Raw genomic sequence first — 26,247 nt, 5'->3', positions numbered from 1 at the left:
AATCAAAGAAACAATCAACAGTAGCGCTCAGCAGCACCGAAGCCAAATACATGGCACTTACGTCAGCCGTGAAAGAAGCAGTATTTCTACGAACACTTTTGGGAGAAATGAGAATCGAATGTCCTAAGACGATCATGGTAAATGAAAATAACCTCAGTGCCATGAATCTTGTTAAGAATCCGGTATATCACACAAGAACCAAACACATCGACATAAAATATCATTATATAAGGGATATCTATCGAGGAGGCGGCATCGAACTCAAATATTGTTGCAGCAGTACATGATTGCTGACATTTTGACGAAAAACTTATCAAAGCTTAGCCACGAAAAATTGACAAAGATGCTAGGTGTAATGGGTTAGGGGTAGTTAGAATTTTCAAAAAATTAATGTCTTTTTTTGAATTTTCGTTAAGTGTAATATCTTAAAAATATTATCTGAAAATCTCACGTTGATCCGATAATTAGTTTTTGAGTAATTCTACAAATAACAAAAAGAGTTCGGGCACTTCACAGCACTAGTGTGAAACTTAGATTTTAATGAAATTTATACTGCTTAAAGTCCACAGTCAACAAACTGATTAGACCTTATCAGTGTGGCTTCAGACCTGGTAAATCAACAACTGACCAGATATTCATCATGCGCCAAATCTTGGAAAAGACCCGTGAAAGGAGAATCGACACTCACCACCTATTCGTCGATTTCGAAGCTGCTTTCGACAGCACGAAAAGGAGCTGCCTTTCTGCCGCGATGTCTGAATTTGGTATCCCCGCAAAACTAACAAGGCTGTGTAAACTGACGTTGAGCAACACGAAAAGCTCCGTCAGGATCGGGAAGGACCTCTCCGAGCCGTTCGATACCAAACGAGGTTTCAGACAAGGCGACTCCCTATCGTGCGACTTTTTCAACCTGCTGCTGGAGAAAATTATTCGAGCTGCAGAACTGAATCGAGCAGGTACAATCTTTTATAAGAGTGTACAGCTGCTGGCGTATGCCGACGATATTGATATCATCGGTCTCAACACCGGCGCCGTTAGTTCTGCTTTCTCCAGACTGAACAAGGAAGCAACGCAAATGGGTCTGGCAGTGAACGAGGGCAAGGCGAAATATCTCCTGTCATCAAACAAACAGTCGTCGCACTCGCGACTTGGCTTTCACGTCACTGTTGACAGTCATAACTTTGAAGTTGTAGATAATTTCGTCTATTTAGGAACCAGCATTAACACCACCAACAATGTCAGCCTGGAAATCCAACGCAGGATTACTCTTGCCAACAGGTGCTACTTCGGACTGAGTAGGCAATTGAAAAGTAAAGTCCTCTCTCGACGAACAAAAACCAAACTCTATAAGTCGCTTATAATTCCCGTCCTGCTATATGGAGCAGAGGCTTGGACGATGACAACAACCGATGAGTCGACGTTGCGAGTTTTCGAGAGAAAAGTTCTGCGAAAGATTTATGGTCCTTTGCGCGTTGGCCACGGCGAATATCGCATTCGATGGAACGATGAGCTGTACGAGAAATACGACGACATTCACATAGTTCAGCGAATTAAAAAACAGCGGCTACGCTAGGTCATGTTGTCCGGATGGATGAAAACACTCCAGCTCTGAAAGTATTCGACGCAGTACCCGCCGCGGGAAGCAGAGGAAGAGGTAGACCTCCACTCCGTTGGAAGGACCAAGTGGATAAGGACCTGGCTTCACTTGGAATATCCAATTATCGCCACGTAGCGAAGAGAAGAAACGACTGTTGTTGACTCGGCTATAATCGCGTAAGCGGTGTCTACGCCAGTAATGAAGAAGAGAAGAGGCCACCATTTTGTTAATTCAAAAAAAAATAAAATCTTTCGATCAGGCCCGGGATTATCTAATTATGAAACTATTTTTTTTTTGTCCGATTGTTTTTAGATGAATCTCCAAGGACTTTTGCTTGTAGCCGCAAGTACCTTCTAATTTTTTCATGCCTCTGACTACCCCTAACCACTTAAATTAATTAAATGAATTGTATTGCTTTTTAATATGCATATATAACAACGTACATATACATGCAACTCTGATGTATTTAAATGAAATCGTATTGTAACTGAACTTTATTGTACCTACACATTTACTCTCTCTTGTTCTAACCTCTGAAGAATAAACACATATTTTTAATAAAGAAAAGTTTAACAAAATTTAACAATAGGTCAATTGTTACGTTATTCTTTGTTCGCAGAACACTGGTGCAACGCTCATCGCGACTCTTGCTATAGCTCATTTGTTTCGTTATTCATTTGTTACCACTGCCTATCGTAAGTAATTTTCCTTATAAATAAAACAACTGAATTTTTTATATTATTTCTTTTTATTTAATTTTTTTTTCGAAGTTTACATGTTTATAGATAATAGTTATATTTTTCTTTTCTATTTTTACAAATTCTCTGTAATTATTTAGGTTTAGCTCTAAATATTACCACATATATATACATCGCAAACTCAATTTTCTTTCTTACAATCAGTTGTGTGGCAACATTTATGTGCGATATTTACTATATTAACAAATACTTTTTTTAGTAAAAAGATTATAAGATTATACTCGTATGGTTTATATATAATTTATACTGTTATATTTTGTATAATTTACAATACTTAAGACATCAATTTACTAATTCTTAATGTTCACACGACTTTTGCTTTTGTAAGTTAAATGAACAATACTTTTTAAAGTAATTTAGAACTATTAGTATTGAGTAATTTAGCACAATTTCGATTTCTTTGGCGCCGCGATCTGAAGGTACCGTTGGAAAGAGGAAGTCCTCCTGATTAAATGATGAGGAAATGGAGCAATTCGCTGAATTTCTCTTATTCAAAATAATTCCGCTTACTTTATTTAACAATTTTAGTTCTAATAAAAACAAGTGTGTCTATAAATTATATTTCAAATTAAAATTAGTGCAAACAATCATTCCATATGGATTTTTTCTTATTTAAATTTAATAAATAAATAGGTAATATTATATAATAATACTAAGTAATAAAATACTTAGGGGGATGCCACAGTGAAATTCCCAGCGGTGGAGCCGACCGTTAAAGAGAGGGTGCTACCCTCTACGCAAGACCTCCTAAAGGGACTTCAGGATCAAAATGGTATTGCGAGGGACGGGGGCAGAAGAGGACAAGATCCTCATTCAACCGAACCTATAATGCTCGCAGGTATGGAGGTTGCCAAGGTGAATCTGCATCACGCGACGTCAGCATCCGCTGTAATCGCGGGTAGGTTCTCGGCGGATAACCTAGGCATGCTGTTGATACGGGAGCCATGGGTCCACAGAGGAGAGGTCAGGGGCCTCAACTTGGACTATAACAAGGCAGTCTGGGATCTCCAGTGGGAGACCCCGAGCGTGTAGTATTTAGGAGGAATATTGATTACTTTTGTATTTCAGAATTCCAAACACAGGACCTGTGCAGGCCAGAGACCTATTTTCAAAGAAACACGCACACTGCGCCCCCGAGGCTGTGCAGGGCCTGGTGAAATACTGTAGGAGGAACAAACTGCCCCTGGTCCTGGGGTGTTATGCGAACGCGCAACACACTGATTGGGGGAGTACAGTCTGCATTGCACGATGTGAGTCTCTACTTGAATTTTTTATTAGTAATAATCTAAGTATTGAGGATGGGGTCATGTGTAGAAGTTCACGCAAGTGAGGAAAGTTCTCTGATCGCCATTCACTTGGAAGTGGCCAGAAACAATTCTTTTACATATGGTTCAAGCAGCTCACGACTTCCGGTCTTTGACCAAGTATCCGCTGGATAGCCTAAGAACATCCGTTTTAAGGCGAGCTAAAATGAGAAGGCGAAACATCCCCTACATAGGGTTGTGCGCTAGGCTTGGGACCCGCCATGTAAAAAAACACCCAATGAAAACTTCGGCTATAATCGCGTAAGCGGTGTCTACGCCAATTAGGAAGAAGAAGAATCTAAGTATTAAAAATGTAGGGTGCGAACCTACATTTGTCACAAGTAACAGGAGGGAAGTGCTAGACATGAACCTGAGTGATGATCATGTCGAAGGGGTCTCACAGTGGAGGGTGTCGTGAGAACCTTCACTGTCAGACCACAGGATCTTGAGGTTGGGGCTACGCGGGAAGGTTATGCAAATCCCCCCCAAACGTTTCCCAATAACACAAATTGGACCACATATCGGAATACGTTAGTGTTAAATCTGAAAAAGGAAGGGAAGCTAGTCATAGGTACAACCGCCAGAGATAATCAACAAAGGGCGCAACTGTCCCCGGTGGTCAAGAAAACTCTCGGAACTCGATAAATGTGGAGGAGAGATCTACGGCACTCTTACGAGTGCATTTCCCGGAGACAGTTAAGAAAGAGCATAATCCGTCTCGCCTAGGTTCGGTAGTCGCAAGAACACTGTTCACTGCGGACTCAGTCCGGTGGGCTAATTCATGTCCCCGGGAGCGGACGGCATCTTACCAGAACTATTGCAGAAAAAAGAGCAAGTTCTACTGCTATATCTTGTTCAGCTGATAAGAGATAGCCTGGCCGACCAACACTGCACTGTAATCTGAGATACAGAGTTCGGTGGAAACTGGGGAGGTGACGTTATGCGCCTTTTTAGACATAGTGCCTTTGACAACACTTCTCAAAGAGCGTAAGAAGGGCACTGGCAAAAAGGAATGTGGTGGCTCCACGCAGATGGATAGAGGCCTTACTGCCCACCAGAATAGCTGAGACTACAGTAGGAGATACCAGAACAAGGGGCTGCCCCCAGGGAGGAGTTTAAGCCCTCTACCTTGAAGCCTTGTCGTGAACAAACTACCTGTATTACTAACAAACAACGGAATCCACTGCCAAGGATATGCGGACGGCATTGTTATCACAGCCAGAGGAAAATTTGAAGGTACTCTCTGCGATATCGTACAAAGGGGACTAGACCTGGTCAACTATTGATGCAGTAGCGTCGGACTAAACATCAACCCCTTGAAGACGATCGTTGTCTCGTTAACGAGTCGCAGGTCACTGCCTGGTCTCAGGAACCTATTACTCGGTGGCAGAGAGATAAAGATGACCAATATGGTCAAGTACCTGGGTCTCACGCTGGATTCAACGAAATTAGCTGCTCATATATCACCAGATTCTGCTATGGATTTTTGCAATATGTGTCATCGGGAAATCTTTTGAATCCACCTCAGTCTACGGAAATCCTCACAAATAACAAAAACTTCACAATGGTGAAGAGCGATTTTTGTGAGTGCATGAGAATAGGGCTTTTAATTTCACTAATAGTTAAATATAGGAAACAGAAATATTACAGCATAGGATATATACCTAATAGCCCTGACAGACGAGCAAAATTAAAGCGCATTAAGAAACGTTAATGCGCACTGAAATTTTATGATGACAAACTGGTGAATTGTGCATTTAGACAGCTGATTTGTGTATTCACTAAATTTAGTACTTTTGGAAAATCAATATGATTAAAACGAAAAAATTCGTTTATTATTAAATACTGTTATGAATTTACTGCTTGCTAGTTCACTTTGTTAGGTTCGTATCTCTGGATTGACAAATAAAACCAAAACTGTTTAATTTAATTCAACAACTCTTTATTTCACAACTCGTCTACACTATAACAGTATACTCTTAGCACTGATTGATTACGTTGGCGCTGCCACGGCTTATATAGCCACGCACTTCTCGCTGATGCCGACGTGTCCTTCTAGAATATTGCGTCTGGAAATTACCACAACATAATGCTATACGGCGTCAGACGCAAGCAGACAGCCGCGGCGCCAGACTCAGCAATTGTTTCAGTAGACAAGCAGACTGTGCGGCGCCAGATGTCTATTGTTTCGACAAGCAGACAGCCGCGTCGCCAGATGTCTACAACAAGACAAATGCTATTCCATATACCTACAGCTATTGTTCATAATAAGGGATGCATATAGCAATACAAATACAACTTAATACTACTTTTGAACAGTATGTATGTATTCAATGAAAACCCTCTCCAGAAAAAATTAACAAGAAAACACATTTTTTCGAACTTACAAGTGGATAAAACCCCTTAACAGCGTCGGTTTCATTCGTTATTTGTTTGGTTAGAAACCATTTATTAAAAGTTATTACATATTATTATAAAATAATTTGTTTGGTTCTTGTTAACTGGTCGATGCGTTATTTGTTTCGTTGTTCAATGGCTTATCGTATCGCCCACCTTTTTCCTTAAAAGTCCGTATCCAGCTCTCAAGTAATTGCTCAAGAAAAAAATAATTATTTTTTCAAGTAATTTTGACAGCTGGTTACGCATTGTGAATGATCCACATTAGAAGAGCAAGAGAGAATAAACAAAGAAGATTTACTTTTCAATTGCCTACTCAGTCCGAAGTAGCACTTGTTGGCAAGAGTAATCCTGCGTTAGATTTCTAGGCTGACATTGTTGGTGGTGTTAACGCTGGTTCCTAAATAGACGAAATTATCTACAACTTCAAAGTTATGACTGTCAACAGTGACGTGAGTGCCAAGTCGCGAGTGCGACGACTGTTTCTTTGATGACAGGAGATATTTCGTCTTGCCCTCGTTCACTGCCAGACCCATTTGCGTTGCTTCCTTGTTCAGTCTGGAGAAAGCAGAACTAACGGCGCGGGTGTTGAGACCGATGATATCAATATCATCGGCATACGCCAGCAGCTGTACACTCTTATAAAAGATTGTACCTGCTCGATTCAGTTCTGCAGCTCTAATAATTTTCTCCAGCAGCAGATTGAAAAAGTCGCACGATAGGGAGTCGCCTTGTCTGAAACCTCGTTTGGTATCGAACGGCTCGGAGAGGTCCTTCCCGATCCTGACGGAGCTTTTCGTGTTGCTCAACGTCAGTTTACACAGCCGTATTAGTTTTGCGGGGATACCAAATTCAGACATCGCGGCATAAAGGCAGCTCCTTTTCGTACTGTCGAAAGCAGCTTTGAAATCGACGAATAGGTGGTGAGTGTCGATCCTCCTTTCACGGGTCTTTTCCAAGATTTGGCGCATGGTGAATATCTGGTCGGTTGTTGATTTACCAGGTCTGAAGCCACACTGATAAGGTCCAATCAGTTTGTTGACGGTGGGCTTTAATCTTTCACACAATACGCTCGATAGAACCTTGTAACACAATACGCTCGATAGAACCTTGTAGACCTATATATACTTACATTTATTAAATTTGAAGTGGTGCTCGCTTCAACATTTAATGTAGGCTCGAGGAACTTTAGCGAATTGTAGAGTGGGTTCATGGTAGTCGTTCTTCCAGCACCTTGTCCACTTTTTGTGTGAGCCCTTCGGTTGAAGGCCGCCTAAAAGATATATATATAATGAAATTTGTTGTGTACTATTGTGTACTATATGTGAAAAACTTACGCGAAAAGAACAACGAAGGCTGTTCCACTTGGCTGATACTTCGGCTCGTGGCATATTTAGTGTTTCTGCCACTTCATGCCACTGAGCCTCACGCAAATTCCTATCGCGATAATCCGCGGAAAGGAAATTCCAGGTTCCTTCCCTTGACTCCACTTCTTGAATTAGTTGCTCAGTCTCCTCCGCTGTCCACTTTGTTTTCATTTTTCGCACCCGCTTGATGCTTGGAATTAACATTTCTGTATTTGCACTCATTTCTTCTGCCATTTTAAAACTGAAAAAGGTTGAAATAATACATTAATAGAAATTAGAAAATATAATAAAACACTTACCTTGAAAAGTGAAAAATCTTTTTTATTTATTTGTGCACAACATTCGCGCGGCAAATGGAAATAATTTGCCAACATGTTGGCAAATCTAATTTTGATGTCAAATGTTGCCACATAACGTATTTTGATTGTTTTCATTTCGCTGTCAATTTAAATTGCCGTTCGTTGGCAAAAATGCCGGCAAACGCAACTGACACCATATGACAACCCGTTTTCATTATTTTGACAGCATTTGACGTCAAATATGACCTAGTGAAAACCAGGCATTTGTCAATGTTTTTTGTTGACTTGGAGCCAAGTACCAACAACAAAGAAATCTATGAGTTAAAACATTTGAATAATGCAAATATTAAAGTAGAGCCCCCTAGGCAAACAAGTGACATGGTTCAATGCCATCGATGCCAAGAATTTGGACATACCAAAACGTATTGTAGGAAACCCTATAAATGCGTAAAATGTGGACTAATGCATCCAACCTCAGAATGCACAAAACCAAAAGTCACTTTACCAACGTGTGCCCATTGCCAACAACACCACGCCGCGAATTACAAAGGCTGCATAGTTTATCAGCAACTCACTGGAAAGAAGCCTATATTTTCCAACCGTACGAAAGGGAGTGTAAACATGAGTTCGCAAAACACTAATAATTACACAAATACTGCAATCAACAAAAAGCAGTCATACGCTGGCATTTTAACAGGTAAAGACAATAACAATGAGGTAAATGAACAAAAATCAATAGAAAATATTGAGCGTTTACTCTCTAAACAAATTGAATTAACAAACACACTTCTTAATATGATGTCACTTCTTATCGATAAACTATGCAAGCAGACTTAAGAATAGCAATATGGAAAGCCAATGGTTTATCCCGTCATACACAGGAAACTGAAATATTTTTAAAAGACAACTTCATTGACATAATGTTGATTTCAGAAACCCATTTCACAGACAAAACCTTTTCAATATAAGAAACTATGACCTAATCGCCACTAATCACCCTAGTAACAGGGCTCACGCCGGCTGTGCTGTTTTGGTTAAATCAAATATCAAGTATGATATACTTGAACCAACACAAACATTGTCAATACAAGCTGCAGGGATCAAACTAAATTGCAATAATATTGACTTACATATTTATGCTTTGTATTCACCGCCAAGACATAGCATCACAACTCCGGATTACGAAAACTTTTTTAATTCCCTGGGCAATAGATTCCTTGTGGGAGGTGATTATAACGCTAAACATCCCTGTTGGGGCTCACGTATCCCTAACCCAAAAGGTAGAGAACTTTATAAGTGCATTACAAAGAATAATTTTAAAACTTTATCTACTGGTGAGCCTACTTACTGGCCAAGTGATCCACGTAAAATCCCTGATCTGCTAGATTTTGCTGTATGTAAAGGCATTCAAACTCCACTGCTTGACATTGTCAGTTCTGAAAAACTAAGCTCAAACCACTCGCCAGTTATTATCAGTTATAGCACTCTTATTAATACAAAGCAAGGGAAGTATATTGGATTAAATAATAAAAACCAAATCAATATTTTTCAAGACCAGATAGCAGACAATGTGGAACTTAAAACCTCAATCAAAAGCTCAATAGAACTGGACAATGCAGTTGAAATATTTACGTCGTTAATTCATCAAGCAGTTGCTGCATCTATAATCGAAAATAGTGCAAACTTTACACCTAGACGTCGTGCCTGTGTGCATGTGTCTGCAGATATCAGAGCATTAATTCAACAAAAGAGAAAATTACGAAAAAAATGGCAAAATACTAGAAGCCCAGCAGACAAGATTATACTAAATAAGGCTACAGGTGAACTTAAAGATAAACTTAAAGAATTTAGAAATAAATCAATCTCAGATTATATTGAAAATCTAAATGACAATAGTAACGATGACTACAAAATATGGAAAGCTACGAAGTACCTGAAACGCCCAAAAAAGAGAAATGTGCCAATAAAGGGCTGCAATGATGCATGGTGTAGATCTGATAAGAGCAAGGCAGATGTATATGCGAAACATTTAGAAACAACCTTTACACCTATTACAATTAATAATGGTAACGATTCCGATGTTCTTCAATTTCTTGATGTCCCATGTCAATTGTCAATGCCAATCAAACATATAACACCTAGAGAAATTTGTAGTGAAATCGTAAAGCTTGACAAAAATAAATCTCCAGGATATGACAGAATCGATGCTAAAATAGCTAAGTGCTTGCCAAAAAAGGTATTATGTTTTTGACACTAATATATAATTCAATTCTAAGGTTAAGCCATTTCCCTACGCAGTGGAAATGTGCAAAAATTGTGATGGTTCCCAAGCCCAACAAACCAGAAAATGAGATAACCTCGTATAGACCTATCAGGCTACTGGCGCTGTTCTCAAAAATATTTGAGAGAATATTTTTAAGTAGAATTTCATAATACCTGAACACCAATTTGGTTTTCGCCGACATCTTGGCACACCTGAACAGTGCCATCGAGTTATAAATTTCGTTGTTGACTCTTTTGAAAGAAAAGAATATTGTTCTGCTGTGTTTTTGGATATACAACAAACATTTGATAAAGTTTGGCACCATGATCTGTTATATAAAATGAAAAAAATCTTCCCATCACCAATTTATTTAATTCTTAAGTCGGATCTCGCTAATAGATCATATTATGTCAAAGTAAAAAATGAAACCTCTACCATAACATACATCAAAGCTGGTGTACCTCTAGGAATCGTTCTCGGACCAGTCCTTTATACAATTTTTACTGCAGACATGCCACAAACTGAAAACGTATTTATTGCTACATATGCTGACGACACTGCTATACTGGCAACAAATCCATCTCCAATTGAAGCTTCCAACTTAGTCCAGAAACAACTGAAGAGATACAGTCCTGGCTAGATTGTTGGAAAATAAAGGTCAATACAAATAAATCTGTACACGTGCTATTCACTTTAAGGCGAAAAGACTGTCCTCCTTGCCGCATATATGGTAGTACGATTCCGAAACTTGACAGCGTCAAATACTTACGCTTGCATTTGGACAAGCGCCTAACATGGAAATCTCATATTCAAGCCAAAAATAAACAATTAAAAATGAAAACTAAAAAACTGTATTGGTTACTTGGACCTAAATCAACTCTATATCTCGAGACTAAACTCCTATTATATAAAGCTTTATTAAAGCCAATATGGACTTATGGCATTCAGCTTTGGGGCACAGCCTCGATTTCAAATATAGAAATATTGCAAAGATATCAGTCTAAAACTTGAAGACTAATTACAAATGCTCCTTGGTACATCACGAATAAAGCCATACACTCGGATCTAAATATTCCTTTTATAAAAAATGAAATTAAAAGGTTCAGTACGGCATACTTACGCAGAATTAGTTATCATGAAAACTTACTGGCAATCACGCTATTAGATGAAACCAATGAAATCATTCGACTTAAAAGGCATCATGTACTAGATCTACCCTTTAGAAGTTAATTAATATAAAATTAAGTTAAACAAAATGTAAATGTACCTTTGTACATACATATGTAAGTATATTATTGTTAGCCTCACTGGAGATCAATAATACAAGTCAAATTTCCATAGTCAACTAATTTGCTTATTGTTCAACGAATAGATTGCAAATACATGTATTCAATAAAAAAGAAAAAAAATTTGGCACACCGGCAAACTCATGTCGATCACCCCGACATTTTGGTCCTTCGAGCCTAATCGTCTGTCTATTAAAATAAACCCACCCAATCAATCATCGTTTGGATTTACACAAGACCAATGGAAGGACCAAGTCTAGAAGGACCGGGCTTCGCTTGGAATATCCAATTGGCGCCACGTAACGAAAAGAAGAAACGACTGGCGCGCGGTTGTTAACTCGGCTATAATCGCGTAAGCGGTGTCTGCGTTAATTAAGAAGAAGAAGTGTATATGTTTGTATGTATTGCATCCTATTTTTTATGTTGAATGATATGGGGTTGTTTTCAAGTGTAGTGAGTGTTTAATATTATCGGTAGTACTTGTATTTTGTATGTCAGTATACACGCGTATGTCGGAATGCTAATATTTTGTAGGCAACTATGTGTGCCACAGCGTCGTTTGAAGCAGGGATAATGGGACGCCCAACTTATTCCAGTGTGAGAGCGCCTCAAAATAAGCGTTGTTTATAACATTTTCCATTATGGCCAGATCGAACGAAATAAGAATTTTTGAGCATTTTAAATTAAAACACCCAACATTTATTAAGATTGCAAATTATTATATATTGGATTTTTAATATATGGCGAAACTACTTAAATCCTTTTTCATGATTTTATTACTTTGAATTCCCTTCAAGAAACAATTGTTGATTTCGTGTTTCTTCGCAAAGCCAGCGATGCCATATTTGCATTTTATTGAAAAAATTTATTATAAATTAGTACTAGATTTCATAAGAGCTGCATACTAGCAAAATCAAATTTACCACAGGAAATTTTCCTGGCCATTTCTTAAGTGTTTTTATATGAAGTTTTTACATTTCTTGAGAGCTGGAAGTTACCCTATAAGCTACAATACTTGTTACAAAAACAAATTGCACTATGCCGCCTTGTTGTGTCGTAATTCTTTTTATATAATATAACAATGTTGCCAGAAAACATATGGGTCTTTTTCAAATAAATACATTTATCTAGTGACATGAAAACTGTCAATTAAGTAAATGGTTTAAATGAATTGTGATTGCGAAGGTTGTATGTATTTAAATTGCACAAACGTATCTTGTCATTTGGTGATACGTGCGCTCAAGAATGATATGGATAAATAAGCGGTAAGTAATTGCAAATCAAAACCTGTAACAGAAAAAAAATTAAAAAATATTTTACTTTGCAGAAATTTAAATTTCATCTTGAAGATCCGCTGCGATGAAAACATACCTTAAAAAATGGGTAAAAGTTAAGCAACTGGTAACCAATAGGTTATCAGTAATTAATGCATTCGTTATCGGATAGGTTACTTTTGTTGTAACCTCGGAAAATTGTTCTAACCCCTCGAAATTCTTTTGTATAGTTTGAATGTAAATATATTCGAGAATATTGTCTGTAAATTGCAAAGTAATCCGGTAAATAGTTTTGTAGTAAAGAGGTATTTGTAAAGACGTCTCCGAGCATTTGAAAGTAGTCGGAACCGCTACACGGAGTAACAGCTGCGCTTTAAATGCGTTTCTCTTGAAACGATGTTTTCAAAGTCGGTGAGATATATTTCCTCGAAACAGTTTGACCGATTGTCTTTCACAAGGCCTTCTTAGATAATTTTATCAGGTAGTGATCGAACCCAATAAAGATTTTGATACAAATTTCGATTTTTTAAGTCACTTTAAGTTGTAAATTTTCGTGCAGAACAAGATTATTTTTGTTGGGAAGCCGCCATTTCGTCTATTTATCTCTGCTACAAGTAATCCTTTTGGTTTTTTTTATTTCAGAAAATTTGGATCAGAAATATCTTCCTCACGGCCAAACACCGTTTTGTGGAAGACTTTCAGAAGATCTTCTACAGGAACGAAGGAACACAATAATTTTATTAATAAAATATGAATTCTTAGAAAACGTTAAGTTCGCTAAATGTTCATATATTTTATGTATTGTTACGATTTTACTGCTTGCTAGTTCACTTTGTTAGGTTCGTATCTCTGGATTGACAAATAAAACCAAAACTGTTTAATTTAATTCAACAACTCTTTATTTCACAACTCGTCTACACTATAACAGTTTACTCTTAGCACTGATTGATTACGTTGGCGCTGCCACGGCTTATATAGCCACGCACTTCTCGCTGATGCCGACGTGTCCTTCTAGAATATTGCGTCTGGAAATTACCAGAACATAATGCTATACGGCGCCAAATGCAGACAAGCAGACAGCCGCGGCGCCAGACTCAGCAATTGTTTAAGTAGACAAGCAGACAGTGCGGCGCCAGATGTCTATTGTTTCGACAAGCAGACAGCTGCGTCGCCAGATGTCTACAACAAGACAAATGCTATTCCATATACCTACAGCTATTGTTCATAATAAGGGATGCATATAGCAATACAAATACAACTTAATACTATTTTTGTAACACTGCCCTCCACTAAAGCCTAATCGTCCCGAACCTCTCCAAATGTACTACTTTCATTTTACATCGTGCTTTTCCATTTCTTTGTATGCGGTATACCACGTCATTAAGTCGTTTCATCACCATATAGGGTCCTTCCCAGGCTGTCTGCAATTTCGGGGACAAGCCTTTCTTTCGAAGTGGATTGTACAACAGGACCAGATCACCTTCTTCGAAACCTTTTGAATTTGCCGTTTGATCGAACCAGTCCTTCATCTTATTGCTCATCAGATGCGTATGCTGTCTTACCATTAGAAGCAATTCATTCATTTCTTCCTTTAAGGCAGAACAATAATCTCCATCATTTCTTACAGCTGTAGGATTCGTTCCAAACTTGAGATCAGCAGGGAGTCGCAGATCAGATCCGAAAATAATCTTTGCTGGCGTGTAACCAGTTGTCTCGTGCTTCGCTGAACGATACGCCAGCAGGAACATCTGGATGCACTTGTCCCAATTCCGTTGATCTTTATCGACGATTTTCCGCAGATGTTCTTTGAGCGTTCGATTGAATCTCTCTACCATCCCATCTGATTGTGGGTGTAACGCTGTTGTCCGTGTCTTGTGGATGCCCAATAATGTACAGACTTCTTGGAAAATGGAAGATTCGAAATTCCTGCCTTGATCTGAGTGTAATTCGACGGGCACTCCGAACCTTGTTATCCAATTTTCTACAAACGCTTCGGCTACTGTCTTTGCTTCTTGGTTTGGTAAGGCATATACCTCTGGCCATTTACTGAAATAGTCCATGACAACCAGTAGATATTTGTTTCCGGCCGTACTGGTTGGGAACGGACCTGCAACATCCATTGCGACTCGTTCAAATGGTGATCCCACGTTGTACTGTTGCAGCCTACCGCGACTTTTGGCTTTAGGACCTTTAGCTGCCATGCACTCTACGCAATTACTTATCCATTCTGCCATGGAATCTCGACAACCGATCCAGTAGAACCGTTGTTTAATCTTCTCTATAGTTTTTGTAATTCCAAGGTGCCCTCCACTAGGTCCATTGTGATATTCTTTCAATACTTTCGGGATCATGGACTTCGGTACTATGATCAGCAGACGAGATTGTTTGCCATCTTCGCTTTCCCAGGTACGATGAAGGTATCCATTAACGAGGTTTATGCTGTTCCATTGGGCACAATATGCTTTTGCAGTTGGACTCTCGTTACTTATTTGTTCCTTTGGTGGTCGTACCCCATTTTCTTTGGCTATTATCAGCCTTGCAAGATCAGGGTCCTCCAGCTGATTGATTCTGATGCGGTGAGGAGTCCAATCATCTTCAGGTTCTATATTCAGTAATCGTACGTCGATTATACCTTCTTTTCCTTCTGATTTGGAGCAATGTTTACATTCCAGTGGACAAGGGCGACGTGATGCATCCGCATTTTTGTGGTGAATCCCCTTTCGGTGTTCCGTTTCGAAGTCGTAATTCTGTAATCTTTCGATCCATCGTGCAATTTGGCCTTCCGGATTCTTAAACTGTAATAACCATTTTAATGCTGCATGATCAGTCCTCAGCAAGAATCGTTGTCCATACAAATACTTGTGGAAATGTTTTACACATTCCACCACAGCTAGTAGTTCTTTTCGCGTCACACAGTAGTTTTTCTCTGGTTTCCCGAGCACTCTGCTGTAATACCCAATTACTCTTTCTTGTCCGTCGATGAGCTGAGACAGGACACCTTCAATTCCATAAGCGCTCGCATCTGTATCCAGGATGAATTTCTTTCCAGGTATTGGATAAGCTAACATCGGCGCCGTACAAAGTAGTTCTTTAAGCTGCTCAAACGCTTTTTCTTGTTCCAACTGCCATACAAACGGGCGATTCTTCTTTGTTAAATCATGTAAACTTCTAGCCACGTTCGCAAATCCAGGTACAAAACGGCGGTAATACGTGCATAAGCCGATGAAGCTGCGGAGTTCATGTATGTTGGTGGGTTGAGGCCAATCTTTAACTGCTTTTATTTTTCCCTCCTCGGTGTGAATCCCCTCAGTTGACACTTTATGTCCGAGATATGTGACCTGCTTCTTCCATAATGAACACTTTTTGGGATACAAGCGTAATCCGGCTAATGCTATTCGCTGAAAGACTTCCTCTAGATTTTTCAGATGATCATCAAAACTTTTTCCCATGATGATAATGTCATCAAGATACACCAAACATGTCTTCCAGTTGAGTCCTTTTAACACATGTTTGTAGATCTAATGTAGAAAACCATTTCGCTCCAGACAAGGTGTCTAATGTATCGTCGATTCTTGGCAGAGGATAACTGTCTTTCTTTGTGACATCATTCAACTTCCTATAATCTACGCAGAAACGGGTGCTACCATCTTTCTTTTTAACTAAGACGATAGGTGAGCTCCATGGACTTATTGAAGGTTCGATTACACCGTTTTTGTGCATGTCTTCAATAATTTTGTTAGCATCTTCACGTTTTGCTAGTGGAACCCTACGCGGAGCTTGACGGATTGGTTTAGCGTCTCCAGTATTTATGCGATGTTTGACAATGCCAGTTCTTCCTGTGTTTCCTTCGTTGGCAAATATGGATGCGTATTTTTCTAATAGTTTTTCTGCTTTTATTTTTTCATTTCCATGCAGTTCGTTCAGCAAATTATTTAGGAGTGTAGGACTTATCTGCTGTGGCTCAATAGTAGGCTTCTGTTGTGACCGTTCGCATCGTGCTATTGCACTTATATTCTGACACTGTCCAATTACTGCTCCTTTCTTCAGACTTATAGGCGTGTTGAATTCATTCACTACTCTGACCGGAATGGTGGTGTCTTCTCTAGTTTTCACAAGCGTTCTTCCTACCAATATGGGTGTGTCTATTTTTGTTGGTTCCACAATCCACAACTCTTCAGTCCCACCTCCTCCATTCACTTTAGCCCATACAATCGCCTCAGATTTTGGTGGAATACTCTGATTATCATCAACAATCACCCTCTTACTTTCAACGTTGGTCACATATCCGGTGTTTATAGGCATCTCCATGTTCTGCTAAAACAGCATTTGCTTGTTTAAATCCAAAGTAACCCCGTGATCAATCATGAAATCTACTCCCATTATAATTTCATCCGTGATTTCTGCTGCGATGAAGGTGTGATTAACTTCCAGGGTACCAATCATTACTTTGCAAAACACTTTTCCCGCGACAGCTGCTCCTCCCCGGTGGCCGTCCTCGTTATCTGTTGGTTGTTTCCATTTTGATGGGTTTACTTTTATATTGCAATTTCGGGCAAAGTGACCCGATTTTCCACAGTTGAAACATCTTCCTGTTGTATTTACTCGCGGTGCAGCAATTGTCTTCAGAGTCTTCAATATTTCTTCCATCAGCGCCGGTTATTCCATTTCAACCCTTTGTACTTTGTGTGCTGGTTTACTTAGTAGAGAAGCTGTTTCCTGTGTGAGGGCGTGCGAAACCGTTTCAGCAAACGTTCTTTTTGGCAATGCATATGTGGCGCGTTTGGTGTCCACATCACGAATTCCATTTATGAAACATTGAATTTTACCCTCTCAATGTAATCCACAGGTGCATCTGCATTTGCCAAATGAGCCAGTCGTTCTATTTCAGTTGCGAACTCTTGCAATGACTCGTTCATTTTCTGACCCCAGTAGAGCAGTTCGATCTGGTATATTTGTTTCCGGTGCTCACTACCATATCGTCTTTCTATCGCACCCATTAATGCCTCATAGTTGTCCCGTTCACAGTCTGGAATAGTCTGAAGGATTTCTGCTGCCAGTCCTTTCAATGATACAAACAAGGATGCTACTTTGTCCGCTGCATTCCAGTTATTGGCCATTGCTGTCTTTTCAAACTGAAGTTTGAAAATTTGAAATGGAATACTTCCATCGAATGTGGGTGCCTTCAATCTTTGATTATTTGTTGATGGTGCAGGGCCATGTAGTTGCAGTTCTCGCATACGATTACTTAATTGAAGAACTTCTGATTTCAAATTTTCTTCGTCATTTTTTAACGTGCTTAATTCGTCTTCAAATTTTGAAAATTTCTCTTGCACTTGTGTATTATTTTCTGTAATCTGTTGTACCAAACGCTTTTCTAACTGCGTATTATTTTCAGTCATTTGTTGTGTCAGGCAAGACTTTAACTGCGATGTATTTTCAGCTATTTGCTGTGCCAGACGATTTTCTGTTTGCACTGCATTTTCTGCCATTTGCTGTGCCAGACGATTTTCTGTTTGCACTGCATTTTCTGCCATTTGCTGTGCCAGACGATTTTCTGTTTGCACTACATTTTCTGCCGTTTGCTTAATAGCCACTAACAACGTGTTCATGTCTACACTTGATGATGTTCGTTGTTCTTCTACTTTCTCTTCTACCTTTGTAGAAGTTTCTGGCCCAACAAATTCGAACTCGTCCACATTAATTCCATCCGCTTCCATTGCTTCACGTAATCGTGCCTGCAGATCCGCCTTTTGCCTGCTTATCGGCAAATTACGCTCCTCCAGTTCCTTTTTTAATTGCTGAATTCTCAATTCTCCGAATTTAACCATCTTGAATTTGGATTATTTGACAATCCCACTTCTGACACCAATTGTTACGAATTTACTGCTTGCTAGTTCACTTTGTTAGGTTCGTATCTCTGGATTGACAAATAAAACCAAAACTGTTTAATTTAATTCAACAACTCTTTATTTCACAACTCGTCTACACCATAACAGTTTACTCTTAGCACTGATTGATTACGTTGGCGCTGCCACGGCTTATATAGCCACGCACTTCTCGCTGATGCCGACGTGTCCTTCTAGAATATTGCGTCTGGAAATTACCAGAACATAATGCTATACGGCGCCAGACGCATGCAGACAGCCGCGGCGCCAGACTCAGCAATTGTTTAAGTAGACAAGCAGACAGTGCGGCGCCAGATGTCTACAACAAGACAAATGCTATTCCATATACCTACAGCTATTGGTCATAATAAGGGATGCATATAGCAATCCAAATACAACTTAATACTACTTTTGTAACAATACGTTAAAACAACAAAAAGGAATTAAAAGCAATACTTTATTGTAAAGCGAAAAAAGTGTGCGAAAAATTAAGAATATTGGAAAAATGGATATCAAACTGTGCGTTGTTAATTTTCTGCCATCTAAAAATCTTCAAATTTGTTTTTGTTAATATACTTTCACATAATTTCATTATCAATATAAAAACTGTTTTTATCTGATGCTGAAAACACAAAAAAGGTGGCAGATTTCAAGCGACAACTCTCAAGCAATTGCAAAAACTCACAATTTTTGGGCAATGTTGCCTACTCAAATTTGGTAAATTCTGCTAAATGCACGAAATTTTTATGCTGTAACACAATATGCAATATGTCAGGAGAAATGTTTTCGAGATTTTCGCATAAAATTTTCAACTATTAGCAAATTAAAGCGCGTAATTTTTCTATGATATAAGAATTTTTTGGGTGAATGCCACGCTGATATTCTTCATTTAATTTTTCTGTCTCGTTTACTATTGTTTTAATAACAATGTGGATTTAAACAGAAAATAAAGGCCGACTTAAATTCTGCTACGATGTAAGTGTTAGATAAACTATTGCTTGCAGAGACTGTTGGTAATATTGGCCAGTTTGAAATGTATCGATTATCTGTCTATCAGAAAAATTTCATTTTACTCAAAATCGATTATATTTATTGTCGTATGTGTAGTAAATTTTTTGGGAAGCTGGTGGAAAAGTCGCCATTTTGCTAAGTATGTGAAGAGTTCATAGATGCACACAAACTTTTTTATTTTAAGTAAAAATAGAAAACTTGTGTGGGTCGTCGACATCCTAAGTTGATCGTTAGTGAACGTTGATCTTAAATAGTGTAAGGGGGGTAAACAATGTAAAAAAGTGCAAAGTGTGTTTTACAATGGAATATCACTAGTGATTATCAATTTATATACGAAAATGTTTAATGGTGAAATTTAAAACGATAATATACATAAATACCTTTTATGCTTTGGTCTGATGAAGGCTTGATCCGTCTAGTAGTCTATATAATGCCATAAAAGTATATGCTTATATTAATACTACAAAATTATATATTACAATAATTAATACATACATAAATAACTTCTTAAATATGAAAATGGGGAATTGCAATGGTCTTTGAGAATACAATCATTAAGAACTTCGGATACTATTTCTTTTCAGTATAATTTTATTTTCTATAGGGTATAGAAGTCGTTGTCAAGGTCAGCAGAGAATTATAGAAAAATTAATGGCTGAGATACTTTTATGAAATAAAATGGTACCAAGCAAAAAAAAAAGAGTGTAACTATATGTTGTAAAAGGAATAAAAATAAATAAAAAAATGATTATTTGGGGCTGGACTTTAGAATAGTATCCCCCGATTTCGGGTATATGGGTATGCACGGAGAAGGATTAAGAAAATATATACATATTGTAGACGCTCACTTAACATTTTTGACATATTTGCATTTAAAGTTCAAAATTTCAACTTTATAATGAATTTTGCACATTTATATTTAATTGTTATATCTACTAACTTTTCCCTTGTTCAGGGTAGGAAGGGTGAGTAGATGTTTTGTTCTTAAAAAATAACTTTAATTCCATATTTAGCTGTTTTTAAAATTCATTTATTTATACATTATGAAAATGGTTAAGCAAAAACGAAGTGTTACAATATTTTGTAAACGAATAAAAATAAATTAAAAAGAAAGATACCGTCAATATAAAATTCGGTAAATGCTCGAGCGCTCGAAAAATAATATCCCTGGTCGGTCCAAAACCCCGGTGTTCAAAATTCTTCTGTGTCCAAATTCTTCTTCTTTCTGCAATTATAATGAATTATAAATTTTCCTATTATGTATTTCTCATTTTTCCAATTCTCGATCAGACTCGTATATTGAGAATATCGATATGTTAATTTATTTTTTTTTCCAATTATTATTTTTCTATTATGTATTTCTCATTTTTACCAATTTTCTTTCGGACTCGAATATTGAGAATATCGATATTTTAATTTCTTTTTATTTTCCCAATTAATAATATTTTTCTTTGGGAAATGTTTAGTATCGCGCCGCTTTAGTATTGTTTATGGAGAAAAACAGGTGGGGGCTACCCCCCTCACGCTACCTTATTGGAAGGAGGAAGGATCGAACTTTTTAATAAACCCCCCCTCGACCCCCTATAGACCCGTAGGGAGCCCTTTGAAAATGACCAAAAATCAGTGTTTTTGCTCATTTTTCCATACAAACTGAAACAAATGCAACCCAGCCAACGTTTTTGTATGGACAAGATATCAAAATAAAGAAAACCAAAATGTGTAGTACTACTTTTTGCGTTGGCGGCCTTCGGCCGCGCTCTAAAAAAATACTCGTGGTCGAGCGAATACCCGGGGTGACCGATGTACTTTCGTGTAGTACTCCTTTCTGTGTTGGCGGCCTTCGGCCGCGCTCTAAAAAAATAACCCTGGTCGGTCCAACACCGGGGTGTATCAGATTTTTTTCGCATAGAACTCCTTTCTGCATCAGATTAGAGAAAAAAAATCGATCCTTCGGGAAACTCGAGCGCGTCAGATTAAGAGATGGTATGTTAAATGCATGAAGACGAGTGTATATTTCAATATTCTGACAGTTTGAGGGTGGCTTAGAGAAATAGCAGGGTGACAAATCTGTAAAAAAAAAAACGTCACCTTGAAATACTCGAGCGCGATAGATTTTTTTGTAATTTTAAAGGTAATTCTGTCAGAATCACGAAAATCATATAATCTGACAATTTCCGTGGGGCGATACAGGTAAAATCGTCGATAAAAGGTCAAGCGTACTAATCACCATAGCGTGGTTGTTGTTAGTAAACGCTTGACACTTTTGTTTGTTTCGTTCGATTACAGCGATCAGTTTTACATCCATTGTAAAAATGAGTGACGTTAGTGTCAAATGTGTTTACTGTGGCGAAGAAACGTACGAAAAAAAAGTTTATTCCACAAACTCTAAATTTTTTTTTATTAATATTTAGATCTATTTTCATATTAATAAATTATTCAATTTTCTATACATATACATATGTATATGCATACAATATACATAATACATATGATATTGTATACATATACATATATATACATATGTATACACTGTTTTTATTACATCCTGTAACAAAAACAAGAACCAAACAGAATTCTTCCACTTTTAAATCGTCAGATTAACGATATGCCTCTATATAATTGTCAGATTATCTTTTGGGAAGACTCTGACATCAAGTTCATCCCACTGTATAAAAATCTGACGCGCTCGAATATCTCAAGGTCACCTTTTTTTTTACAAGTTTTAAAATCAATAAATGACCTTTGTCCACGTCGAAATTGTCAGAATATTAAATGGTACACTTTTTAGAGGTTCATTAACATTCGCTTAGAAAATCTGACGCGCTCGAATAACTTATTTTTTTTTTTTTACCTGTCATTACGGCCTTCAACCCTGACTTGATTGTCAGATTAATATATATCGACTATCAGAAATACAATGCGCGTATATACCATAAATGACTGACGCGCTGGAGTATTTTCATGTGACTGTTTTTTTTTTACATTTTTGACACCAATTTCCCGCTCTTCTCCCCACTAAAATGGAAAACTTCACCTAGACTTTCTTTTTATTTAAACGTTATCTTGACAATCTAGTAAGTCTCCATGACGCTCCAGTAACTGCAAATTTAGCACTCCGGGCTCCCCTACTACAGGTACAGTGAGCCAAAATTAACCGGCGCGATACTAAACCCAACCCTTTTCTTTTATATATCTCTCATTTTTACCAATTCTTGTTTACTCTCGAAGATCGAGAGTACGATATTTCGAACCCAATCACTGTTTGCATCACTAGTTCTCAATTGAATTTTGAACAGTGATGCCATTAATGGCGTAAATATTGTGCAATTTGTTTTTATTGCAAAAATACATAAAATTAGATAACGCGCCATACATATTCGTGAATCGGAATTAAACACGAATTTTTTAAGACATTTCCCGTGAAAATTGGTGCACGTTTTCGGAAAAGCCGCTCTCCTGAACATTTACCTAAAATTCTTTATCGTGTAGTGAGTAGTGTAAAATCTTTCAGAAGGTTGCCACGCTAAAAGAAGTTCAACGCGAAAGGACTGGAAACGTCTAGGTTGGTCCGACCCGGGGTTATTTTTTTTTGAAATGTAGTAGAATGTCTTTCGAAACAAAAAAAAACTACAAACACCTCGGGGCTGGTGTTTAGAATAGCATCTCAAATCAAGAAAGTATATATATATATATATGTATATAGAATTGAAGCACGATTTCGATGTAAATGGGGTATGTGCTTATAGACGAGGTTCTCCAAAGGATGAATCTGCAAAGATAATATTGTTAGCACTTATATTTTTAAAATATTCCCTATTAAAAATTCAAAAATTTGTGTCAGTAACACAGTATTTCTCAATGTTTCACTAAACTTTTTAACATTTTTCAGATAAAGATCCTATGTTAATGTAAAATAAATGAGTACAAAGGGATTAGAGGGCACGAGGCTGCGATTTAGAATAGCATCCCCTGATTTCGGGGTTTAAATGGGTATTTACAGATAGATGAGGTCCTCCAGATCAAGAATATACATATCTATACTAATATTATAAAGAGGAAAGATTTGTATGTTTGTAATGAATAGGCTCAAAAAGTACTGCGTCGATTTAAAAAATTCTTTCACCAATAGAATGCTACATTCTTCCAATTTGACATAGGCTACATTTCATTTTGAAAAAAATTAGGGATTCTTGGTAAAATTTGAACAATGTAACCGAAGGTGTAGAAAAATGTGTCTTAAAACGTCTTTCGTCGAATGCGCTGCCGAAACTATTAACAATAGAACAAAATAATGTACAAAAATATTGAAGAACATCATAATGTCTACAAAAAACTCCGCGGTAGCATATGTCCAACTATTGTAGTTAGGTCACTACAACAACTTTTTTCATTTTAAACCTTAATGAAAATGCTAACCAAATTCAAACCATGCTAATTATGTGTTTATATTAATCCTTATCCAAATAAATTATTTTATGGTCAAGACTATTTAACTACCTATAAAATAGTTTTTAAATTATTTAAATTGGACTTTCCATTCAAAAGATATTACGAATTAAAAAATTCAAGCAGTAAACAAAACCGCCATAGCGCCGTGGCCGTTGTTTGCGATGCAGTCTGAATTAGTACTCACCGATCCAAACGGGGTTACATCGCCGAAAAAACAGCCCTTGGTCGGATAAAATCCGAGTCAATTCCGGTGCGTAAAACCGGCTGTCGTGGGAATCCAATCCTTGTGGTTCCTCACACAGTCTGTTCCGTGTGTCAGACCGTCATACGTCGGAATGTCACATCAGTTAAGTGCAATTCCTGCACTGGCTGGTGTCACTTTCCGACGTGTTCCGGCCTGCGCACCACACGTGAGTTGAGTGAATCCTACGTTGCCCCATGCTGCAGGAGTCTGCCCCCGTAACTCATAACAGTGGCGTCGCCATCCAACACCCCAGTGCGACAACCGCCCCTGCGGGTTCTGCAGCTGCACCAAACACCACCAAAAACACAAACTAGACTCCATCAATTCAACTGCAATGGACTCCAGAGTAAGATCGAGGTGATAGTTGCACTTATGAATCGGGAACGTGTATCGATAGCTGCGGTCCAAGAAACCAAGTTAAACAGCCGCTTAGATCTTCTGAGTTGTGCAGGTTTCAACGTTATACGTAAAGATCGCGAGCGAGATAGTGGTGGTGGCCTAGCTTTCATATTGCACAGCACCGTGCAGTATCGTCTAATCGAAGAAGACATCGACCCCAGAGATACTACCCTAGAATGTCAGGGCATAGCTATCCGGTCAGGCGATGTCGAGCTCGAAATATTTACTATATACATCCCCCCAGTTACATGTTGCCCCGAATATAAGTGCGCTACTTCGTGGTGAAAACCGTATGGTACTAGGCGACTTTAACGCGCACCACGATCTTTGGCATTCCTGCCTGTCAAATGATCGTAGGGGATGGTGCTGGCGGAACAGATTGACGACTCGATATTCTGCACAATGAATGACGAAGCCCCCACCAGAGTTATGGGCACCTGTAATAGCTCGCCTGATATTACCATTGCTAGTGGTGGTCTGATAAATAGCATAACCTGGCGACCTATGCTAACTCTCGCATCAGACCATCTGCCCATAATTATCTCGATCGAGAAGCCTCCTGATTTCGTTTCTGTGGACAACCGTACCTTCATTAACCTTAAAAAAGCTAATTGGGTCGGCTTCGCAGAATTTACCGAGAGCAGCCGAAGTATCTGTTTTAGCTAACGAGCGCGACACCTTACGCCATGCCGATCCCGGAGATTCCCGAATAAGGGATCTCAATTTGGAGATTCTGCGTATGGTAAATCAACATAAGCGGACGAAATGGATAGAGCACCTGAAGTCCTGCAACCTCTCCACCGGTGTGAGTAAGCTTTGGGCTACTGTCAAAGCTTTGTTTAATCCGAAGAGACATGACGACCGAGTTGAAGTTCAATTCAATGGTCATACCTCTTCGGACCCGAAGAAGGGCGCGAGCTATTTTAGCCGGCAGTTTACACTGCACCCTTCGGTAGACAAAGCCAAGAGATGTGTTAACCGACGGCTGCGCAAAATGCCAAACAACTGCGCGCCACTTACTTTCACCGATGAGGAGGTTCAGGATGTCATCAACAAGGCAAAATCTCGACGGGAGTAAAATATCTCACCAATGTCCTCAACCTGTCGCTCACCACTCTTCAAATACCCGATGTGTGGAAAGTCGGAAGAGTGGTCCCACTACTGAAACCTGGGAAGCCCGCCAACAAAGGGGAATCTTATCGTCCAATAACTCTCCTCTCCCCAGTAGTGAAGACACTTGAGGCCTTGTTACTCCCGACCTTCACTCACCACCTGAGCCTAGCCAGCCACCAGCATGGATTCCGCAAAAGGCACAGCACCACCACAGCACTTAGCGTCATAAACGCCCAGATAGTTCGTGGCCTCAACCAGAAGCCACCCTGCGAAAGAACGATCCTTGTAGCGTTGGACCTGTCATAAGCTTTTGACACGGTCAATCACACAACGTTACTGCAGGTCATCGAAAAAACCACTCTCCCTCCAGGGCTAAAGAGGTGGACCAGAACGGTCGTCAGTCATCCGTACTATTTCGAAATGAAACACCTAAACTGAGAAGAATTAAACAGGGGGTTTCGCAGGGTGATGTCCTCTCCTCGTTACTGTTTAACTTCTCGATATTGACGTCGGGCAATGGAATCGATGGCATGTGTTCGAAAGTAAACAACTACCTCTCCTTTCTCGTTTCCTCACTGCACGAAATCTCCAACTTTCACCC

The 26,247-nt window shown here is 38.7% G+C and overlaps 1 protein-coding gene across 14 annotated transcripts in view; it reads left to right on the top strand.

Annotated features, from left to right (window-relative positions):
* Positions 1-19,444: 19,444 nt before the first annotated feature.
* LOC105226771 (cAMP-dependent protein kinase catalytic subunit 1) overlaps positions 19,445-26,247 on the top strand; it is a 110,734-nt gene continuing 103,931 nt past the window's right edge. For 8 of the 14 annotated variants that reach the window (XM_049445990.1, XM_049445985.1, XM_049445979.1 and 5 more), the window contains exon 1: positions 19,445-19,580. The gene's annotated coding sequence lies outside the window, so the exon portion shown is untranslated. Of the gene's footprint in view, positions 19,883-26,247 lie in introns of all 14 variants that reach the window. The other 6 variants (XM_049445980.1, XM_049445984.1, XM_049445983.1 and 3 more) reach the window with 6 other exon arrangements.

Source organism: Bactrocera dorsalis, chromosome 1 (assembly GCF_023373825.1).
Source record: "Bactrocera dorsalis isolate Fly_Bdor chromosome 1, ASM2337382v1, whole genome shotgun sequence".
Taxonomy (NCBI): domain Eukaryota; kingdom Metazoa; phylum Arthropoda; class Insecta; order Diptera; family Tephritidae; genus Bactrocera; species Bactrocera dorsalis.
Note: the sequence above shows the minus strand (reverse complement) of the source record. Positions and strands in the feature narration are given on the sequence as shown.